The sequence below is a fragment of the Pinus tabuliformis genome, chromosome 1_2 (assembly GCF_031772625.1).
Source record: "Pinus tabuliformis cultivar Carrire ecotype Pingquan chromosome 1_2, CPIR1, whole genome shotgun sequence".
Lineage (NCBI taxonomy): Eukaryota > Viridiplantae > Streptophyta > Pinopsida > Pinales > Pinaceae > Pinus > Pinus tabuliformis.
The window spans coordinates 1,253,532,130-1,253,541,264 of NC_142298.1; positions in this window are offsets into that span (position 1 = coordinate 1,253,532,130).

Consider the following 9,135-nt stretch of genomic DNA (forward strand, 5'->3'; position numbering starts at 1 on the left):
TATCCTGCAAAAACCTTGACCTCTAACAATCTTTGCTGGCCTAATTTCTAAGTCATACTCTTGAAGCGTTGTGACCCAATTTGCCCTTTTTTCACCCAGCTCTTTTTGGATTAATAGTTGCCTAACTGCCGGGAAAGGAACTATCACTTTTGTATGGGTTTTCAAAAGGAAGGGTCTATAATGTTTGACTGCTTTAAATACAACAAAGGCTTGTTTTTCTACATCAGAGTAATTTAATTCAGCACCCTGAAGATTTGAGCTGAAGAACGAAATGGGTGCTTCCAAATTGTATTCATTTAGTTGCGTGAGTACTGCAGCATAAGATACGTCGGATGCAATGGTATACAACGTGAAATGATTAGAAAAATTTGGAGTATTCAAGGCTGGGGCATTGATTATTGATTGTTTGATTACATCAAAAGCTTGCTTTTTTGCTGATCCCCACTTGAAGACTGAATTCTTCTTGATCATTGTTTGAAGTGGTAAAATAATTTGAGAAAAATCAGGAACAAATCTTTTAACAAAATTGATTTGGCCTAAAAATGACTGCATCGAATTTTTATTGTGTGGGAAAGGGATTTCAGAAATTTCCTTGATCTGATCAGGATCGATATAAATGTCGTCTTTTGATACAATAAAACCTAAGAGTTTTCCTTGATCAAGAGCAAAGAAAGACTTCTTTGGGTTAAGAGAAATACCATATCTTTTGCAACACTGAAAGATTTGATTTAGATCATGCAAATGATTATACCTCTTCTTAGAGAATACAGTAATATCGTCTAGATAGACGACTACTGTTCTATTAATCAACCCTCTAAAGGCTATATCCTTAGCTCTCTGGAATGTCGCTCCTGCATTTATAGGTCCGAAAGGCATTTTCTGATACGCATATGTTCCCCATTTTGTTCTGAATGTGGTTTTAAGTTGGTCATCAGGATGAACCAGAACTTGGTTATATCCTGAGAATCCATCAAGAAAGGACATCAATTCAGAGCCTGCTACTAATTGGAGTATTTGTTCCATAGTAGGTAATGGGAAGTTGTCTTTCAAGCTTGCTTTGTTTAAATTTCTGAAATCAATACAAATTCGAATGTCGCCATTTTTCTTTCTGACTAGCACCATATTAGAGACCTAGTTTGAGTGTCGGACAGGAAAGATAATCTTGGCTTTCAAGAGCTTGTTAAGTTCCGACTTTATCTGGCTCTCTAAATTTGGATGTATTTTTCTTAACTTCTGCTGAATCGGTTTCTGATCAGGAAGCATAGGAATGGTATGATGGATAATGGATGTATCATATGTCTTCAAATCATCATACTTCCAAGAAAAGACCTGTTTGTTTTTTCTTAACAGCTTAATGAATGCCTCCTTCTCTTCCAAGGAAAGTCCTAATCCTAAATTAATGTTTTGAGGAGCATGATTAGTACCTAGATTTATCAATTCAAACCTAAGGGTAGAACTTTGGAGCTTTGCATTAATTACAGGTGTAAACCTGTCTTTGATATCATAAAGATCTTCGAGCTTTACCACTGGTTTAGGAATTGAATTTTCCTGAAGTGTTTCTCTCATTTGTAGATCATGGTTGTTTTCTTCAATAATTTGATCGTCATAGGAATTTTCAGAAGTTAGAAATTGTAAAATATCTTCATCATGGTTAAACACTCTCCAATTAGTGACATTGTCGGGAGTTGAAGGCCTAAAAAGTAATTCTACATAAAATCTATTAGGGTTGTAGTCTTCAGAAGGTAGAAGCTTGGAAGCTACATTGGCTAATAGGTCGGCTGCCGAGTTTTGCGACCTAGGAATGGAGGAAATGTTAAATGCTGAAAAGTGTGAGGTAAGATCCTGTACTAGTGATTGATAATGCTTGAGGTGATTTGAAAGACAATGAATTGCATTCCTCACCTGTTTAACAATAATTTCTGAATCGCCGAATACTTTTAGATATTTCACTTTAAGGCCGATTGCTTTATATAATCCCTGGAGTAAAGCTTCATATTCGGCTGTGTTGTTAGTGCATTCAAATTCTAACCTACAAGACAACATTGTCTTTTCTCCTTGTGGATTAACCAAAATGCAACCTGCTCCTCAGCCCTCGCTGGACTTAGAGCCATCAAAATATAAAGACCAAAATAAAGAGGTATTAACTAAAGTATTTACATTTTCTTCAGCATCATTAAAACATCTAGACTTATCAGTTTGTGAAAATTTTTCAATCTGAGATGTAAAATGATTAACTGAAAAAGAAGATGGTTGGGCGACAAAGTTGCCAAAAAATGACTCTGACGAATAATTCCCCAAAATGTTGTTGTTGAATGCTACCGGTTGGTTTTCTTGTCCAAATTCAGTAACTTTGTGGACCATGTGCTTCTCTCGATCGATCCTTATTTGATTTGGCTTACCCTTGTAGGGAAGCCACATATGGGACCAATCAGTGGAGATATACCCTTGCAATTTTTCGGACCAATCCCTACTCAAAATTAAACCGTAAAATTCAGGTATATCGGCTATTAGGATGTCAATCCTCTGTACAATTCTGGGATTGGCAGACAACCTGATAGTTACAGAATTAATTTCTCCCACAACCTGCACTTTGGTCCTGTCCAACTGTACAATATGAATAGCAGACTTCTGGGGTTCAATGTTCAGTTTAGAGCAAACTGAAGCTGGAATTATGTTGGATGATGCCCCTGAGTCAATTAAACAGCTATGCAGGTTTATGTTATAAATCTCATAGGTCAGCAGGAAGGGTGGAGTATGAGAATTCAATCTATCTCCGATTAGAACTGAATCGGTAGCTTCAACCATACCTGGAGGAGGATGGCCTGAATCATTAGCAGCTTTTGCACTGGGAAGGGGTGTAGAGGGAACATCATTCAATTCTTTAAGAAGTAATTTTTGTTGATGTTTTAATTTACTAAGTTCAAACATAGTTATGTTTGCTTTAGTTTTCTTCATGTCATCAACAATGTTATATTCCATTGAATCGGATACCACTAAAGTTTTGGATGTTGAAGGAGAATTAGAAGTTGAAGGCTGGTTTTGGGGAACTACTACAGGTGATTTCTTTGGGGGAACTTTTTTCTTTGTTGTGGTAGCACCTGCACTCCTTTTCTTTGAAGTTGCCTGGGCAGGTTCATAAGTACTTTAACTTCTTGTAGTAACCCGAAAGGCGTCTTCTTCACTATCGGTATCGGAGTTGGGGAGTATAAAATCCCACATTCCGTGGCATTCAGCTACTTCTTCTTCATCATCAGTTTGTGAGGTTGTTTCCTCTTCCTCTTCTTCTTGCTCTGAATCTGCGTTAGATATGACATTCAGTGGCTTTGTTTCAGTTTTCTTATAAGTCCTAAATGGTCTTTTGTTTGAGGTTTCGGCCACCTGCTTCTTTATTTCAACCATTTCGTTAGACAAAGTTTCCAGGACCTTTTGCAAACCCTCCATGTCGTATGGGTCTTTTGGGGTTTTCTTCTTGGAGTCCTCTTTAAATGAGACTTTTTTGGCTTTTCTGTCTTCCAAAGCAGCTTTCTTCTCTAGAGCATTGATGTGCTTTTCCACAGCAAGTGCTTCTCTCATGTTTTCAGCTAAGGTAGGTTTCCCAGCCCTGTCTACAAAAATGGCTATATTGGCAGGTAGGGCGGTAATATACCATTCACTTCGAATTTGTTCACTTGGTTTGGAAGCTGTAGGGATTTTATTCAGGAGTTTATTAAATCTAGCGTTAAATTCCTTTATTGGTTCCCTATGCTCTATTCTCAGATTGGAGAGGTCGTTTATTAAAGTAGCTAAGGACCTATCATCTCCATATTTGGTAAGAAACTACTCTTGGCAAGTGTTCCAACTGGTAATTGAACCAGAGGGTAAGGAAAAATACCAGGATCCTGCTGATCCTTGCAAGGTGTAAGGGAAGAGTCTTACAACAACATCTTGTTCTGTCACTCCTTTCAAGTTAACTGCTAACATAAAATTATTAATGTGTTCTTCAGCCTGGGTCTTGTCATCTGGGTTAAATTTAGGTAGCCATTTTTCAGGATCATCTGGTAAAGGATGCAATGGTGCATGCATGTTGACTGCACCAGGCCTGGTCCATGGATCTGCCATTATAATAGCAGCAGTGGTTGATACTACTGTTGGAATTCCAGATGTATGGGAAGAAATTAATGCTAAGGAGTGAGCAGGTTGGGATGTTGAGGCTTCTAATCCTTGGTGAACGACAATATGTAATGGGGAAGTGGATGGTTGACTTTGCAGAGGGGAAGATGCAATGGAGGATGTGGATGAAAGCTCTCCACTATCAGATCCTTCAGTAATTTTCTTCGCCTTTTTCCTTCTGGGTAAAGGGAACTCAAAGGGTTCAATACCGAGTTTTTCGCTCTGAAGTCTGGTGAGAGGATGAGTTAAATTGAACTGCGAAGTCGCACTGCTTTGTGATACCTCAGATTTCTGTGGTGAAATCGAGAAGCTCTGAAGTTTGTGGATAAGAGACTGAACTTCAGGTGATTCAAGACTTAATTGTTCTGGAGTATGATGAGTTTGAGCAGTGGTAGTTGATTCCCCTTCTCCTTGTTTGGATACCGGCGAACCAGTATGCAAATGCAAGGATCGAGGGGATACGGAGGGAGAATTACTCTTAGAATGGCTTATAGGTTTTGAATTATGTGCCATTCACAGTTGATGGCCCTCCTTCTAGCGCCAAAAATGTTGATGCCTCGAAAATCGCTGCAACAACATCGGGGATAACCACCCGGTCCGGACCTTAGTACAGCTCCTTTTCCGTTTGGAATAGTGGCTCCGACTAGGGATAATGGGACCAGTTTCCCAGAAGTGGATAAATGGGATGGATGGGTGATTATAAACTACGCTAGCGATGAGCGAATAACTAAAACTATCAGCAAGAATATAATAACTATGATCTATCTCGGGGACTCATTGAACTTTAAAGCGTAGCGTTTGATGGTCTGTGTCTAAAGACAGGCATATAGATGACTCCATCTTTAAGGCATAGATATTAATTCATTCAAGATTGTTGTGCCTAAATAGTTAAACAGAGCGATTAAAACAAAATTACCACACTTTATCATTTATATCATTGTCACATGCATGATTGAAAGGAAAGGCACATCGTAAAACATCCAATAGTGGAATGAATAAAGATCTGTTGGTACAGCGCATGCATATAATCAACAATAGCAAGAATAATCACATAACAATTCATATAAAAGGAATCAGACATAGATAGAAATACCATATGAGTTGTTTGACACTCCCAAATATCAATCGCTATTTGTAGTTCTTCCTTCAATGCAAAAACATCCTCAACAACGACAATAGTGCACAATTGCATAAAGAAGCTTCCTAGTTAAATTAAGAACAATTGGCCCAGTTTCATAAAAGAATATTGACTGAAACACAATAGTGCAAACTTCAATCTATTAAGTCTGTTACAAAACTTTACGACCCTTTCCAAAACAATGAAACGGTTTATAAATACTAAACTAATCTAAATATCTAATAAACAGAAATCCTACATAATTGGCATCAATAAATATTGTTCCTATTTCTTGGAGCTATCTGGCAATCGGTGACATAATTTATCAGGTAGGCTGCTTGCCTTTAAACCTAAGCTGACTTGTCGCAACCATTGGCTCAACTTCAGGTGGTTTGTTGAGAAGCGAACTGAGCTGGGTAGCATAGGTGGCATCCTGAATGTCGGGAATTATACGCCCGATGGCATCTATCAAACACTTAAGGGCGGCTCTCTGTGTGTGGGGCTTAATCAGGAAAAGCCAATATGCATCGAAGGTCAAACTGTTAACCCCAGCGATCAATCTCCCCTTTTCCTCCAAGTCAGGATAACACGTTTTATTCAACATGTTTGTTGTTGTTATCTTCCCTGGCGTACATTGGGAGATCATATTTGCCAAGTAGAGAGTGTTGTTAACCAGATCTACTAGGTTGCTAGAGGTTGATTTACACCTTGAAGCCGCCCTTTCTGCTTTCATTACCTGTGTGTGCCATTCTGTAAAAAGTATGTCTTTATATGTTTCTGAAATCTTGGGCAAATTTGCTTCTCTCCCTTGATCAAAATCTTGCCAGTCAAGATATCCACTTATGATCTCGTCGGCCTGGTCTAACTCATTTCTGGCCTTTTCTACCTGCTGATTAATGGATGTAGTTAACTCACACAATGACTCTGCCTCAGTGAGTTTTTGACAAAGGAGCCTAATTTGTGATATCAATGCATTGTTTATTAGTGATGCTTCCTTTCTAAACTCATCCACCTATGGAGCACCTTTGATTATTTCAAGCTGCGATGACAATTGAGCGATTTTCTCATCTTTCGTTTTCATCATTTGTTCATTTGCTGCTCTCAATTGTTCCAATGCTTCCGACAATTCCTTTTATATCTGGATTGCATTTTGGTCAATCCTTTGCCTTTCTTCCTGCAATTGCTGGGTTAATTGATCATTCATTTGCTATTGTACCAGCAACTACTCCTCTGTTTGCGTTGCCTTCTGCTTTGTCTCGGACAATTTTGCCTATATTGCACAAATTTCTTGGTCCTTAGTCTTCAGTAGAAGACTTACCTCTGATTCCTTGCCGATTATTGCTGTGGAATAGGCTCCTGCATATTTGTTATAGATAATTTTGTGCCTTACAACAACAAGCATGAATTGTCAATAATCCAAGGGATTCAAAGTTCCCTAAACATGATGTTCCTACCCCTAGAGGAACAAGGTCAACAAACCAACATCTCTCAGATCAGTTCTCCACCTGAAAACACTCAAAAACAAGCAATCTTGAAATCAAAGCAGGTGCTCCACTAGGCTTCTGCGCTGAAACTCAGATCCTCCATGGTGTACCTGCGTTGCAAAGCAAGTGGAACAAAGGCCACCTACGCTGAGCGAGATGGGACAAGTGTCACACTGAGTCATTGCTCTGGAATCTTCCAAAAATGACACTTGGATCAGGGATTTCTCCTTGTGATGAATCAGAGGCTCTGTTTCTCCAAGTGGAAGCAAGGTTCTCCAAGTGGACTCAAGAACTGAAGATCAACTGAAGAGAGAGAGGACACAAGGCAGCTACACATCAGTTGCAAGCTGACTCATCCTTTCTCAATTCATCTATATATTGAGCTCTCTCCTATGAGCTCAGGGGGCTGGAATTTTGTGCAAAGTAATGATATGCTGTTGGTTTCACTATAGAGCTATTGGGTGATTGCTTGAGAGAGGTGAAGAGGAGAAATTCTTTCTGCTAGGAGGTGTTGCTGGATTGGGGCCTTCAATGGTTGTAACGCTCTCAGAACCTTTACTTCTTCATTAATAAAAGCTATTGAGGTTCTTCTATATGCTCTTGTTTCAATGATATATTGTGATAATTGTATATTTGGTTTATACTAATCCTTGAACCAGTTATGATTGCATGCCTCTTGTAGTTTCCTTCTTTGTTATTTTGTAGGATCTCATTGTAGCTGGGCCAGCAAAAGAGCAAGGAGCTAGGAGCAAGCGGCCAAAGAAAAGAGTTTGGATTCGACATTAAGCGCAAGGCAACGGTTAGTGCATTTCTCCACTCTCTTTTGCTTTCATAAAGAAGTAAACCTTAAGTAGTTTGCTTTACAGTTGTTGCTGAGGTACTATCACCCTTGGAGTGGGATAGGGTCATCCGAGTCGGATACTTTTCCCTACAAAAAACTGGCGACTCCGCTGGGGATCGTATCCATTTGATTGTGTTTGTAGTATTTTGCTATTCGTTTCCTGAACAAAAGAGTACCAAATCGAAAAGCTTTTGACTATATCAAAAGCGAAGTAGAGGGCAGCTACTCTAGCTCATTTCTGAGCAAGTTCATGATTTGAAGAGCTGATCTACAAGGATCCTTGTAAGCTCTTAGTGATAGCTTTTCACCTTCCTTATCATCCCTTTGAGTGTGCTTGACTGATTGCTTCTGATTTGAGAAAAAACTGTGCATTTTTGAGAAAATTATGACCCGGAAACTGTGAAAACGCAACTTTCGTTTTCCAAAGCAGGTAGTACACAGGCTACCTGCTTTGCAACGCAGGTCCCGAAGGGGCTACCTGCGATGAGAGCCAGACTGGCTGTGCAGCACCTGCGTTAGCCCAATTTTGCCTAGTGCTGTTGGGGTTTCCTCCTTTTCTCTTGCATGTTTTCATTATAGATTTGGCAGCCAGTTACCAGTCTTGTGTCTGTTCTGAAACCAAGATTACTTGCCATCATTCCGCCTCTGTTATATAACGAAATTGTACTTGTTCTTTTGTATTTCTTACTCATTTACAATTTCCCATAACGAAGAGTAAACTAGTCTTGCTTTTGGCCTCTTAGATCTGAACCTGTGTTAGGCATTTTTGCTGGTCTAAAGAGTTAGCTTGTTTGCTGTCCATAGCTGATTAGGCATTTTACTTTCGTCATTATGGTTTGATTTCATGTATTTCCAGTGATTAAACAAGTGAATCTTAAGGTGTATTTTGATTTTGGACAAGCTTGTTTGTTTTCACTTTAAATCGGAATCAAAGTTATATAACAACTTTCTTTTTGTAACCCATCTACATTAAGAAAGGGAAAAGAAAATACATGCATTGTGCATTTTGCATTTGACTGTTTGCTTGATGATTTAGGAAAAATTTTCATTTAGTGTGTGCTCTATGATCTGTGTGAAAAGATTTGCCTTTCTTTTCCCTCAGTAGTTAAGGTTTTCAAAGTTGAAAGATTGAAAAGTTTGCTTCTCATCTTAGACTGCATTCAGGAATTTGTTACATACATCTCGTGGTGATCCTTAAAGGCAAACTGCTAAGCAAGATCAACATTAAAATAAATCCAATTTACATAACAATGCTTTGTAACATAACGCAAACACATAGAGGTCTAGGTAGAGATGTGTTCCGGCGTCGTTAAACATAGTGACTGTCGATCTCTACGAAGGTGGGTGATTCCTCCTGAGAGTCGGTGGCACTAATACGGACTTGTGCTCCCACGTACCATCGCGTATATATTGGGAGACCCCTATAGGCAATTATCCTTTATCCATAGGAAGCAGTGTCGGCCGCCCTACTGATCGCGATGCAGTGAACACAGCATTCACGAAGATCGACCACCCGTACCGTAAAACGTATTCTGTGGTTTCGC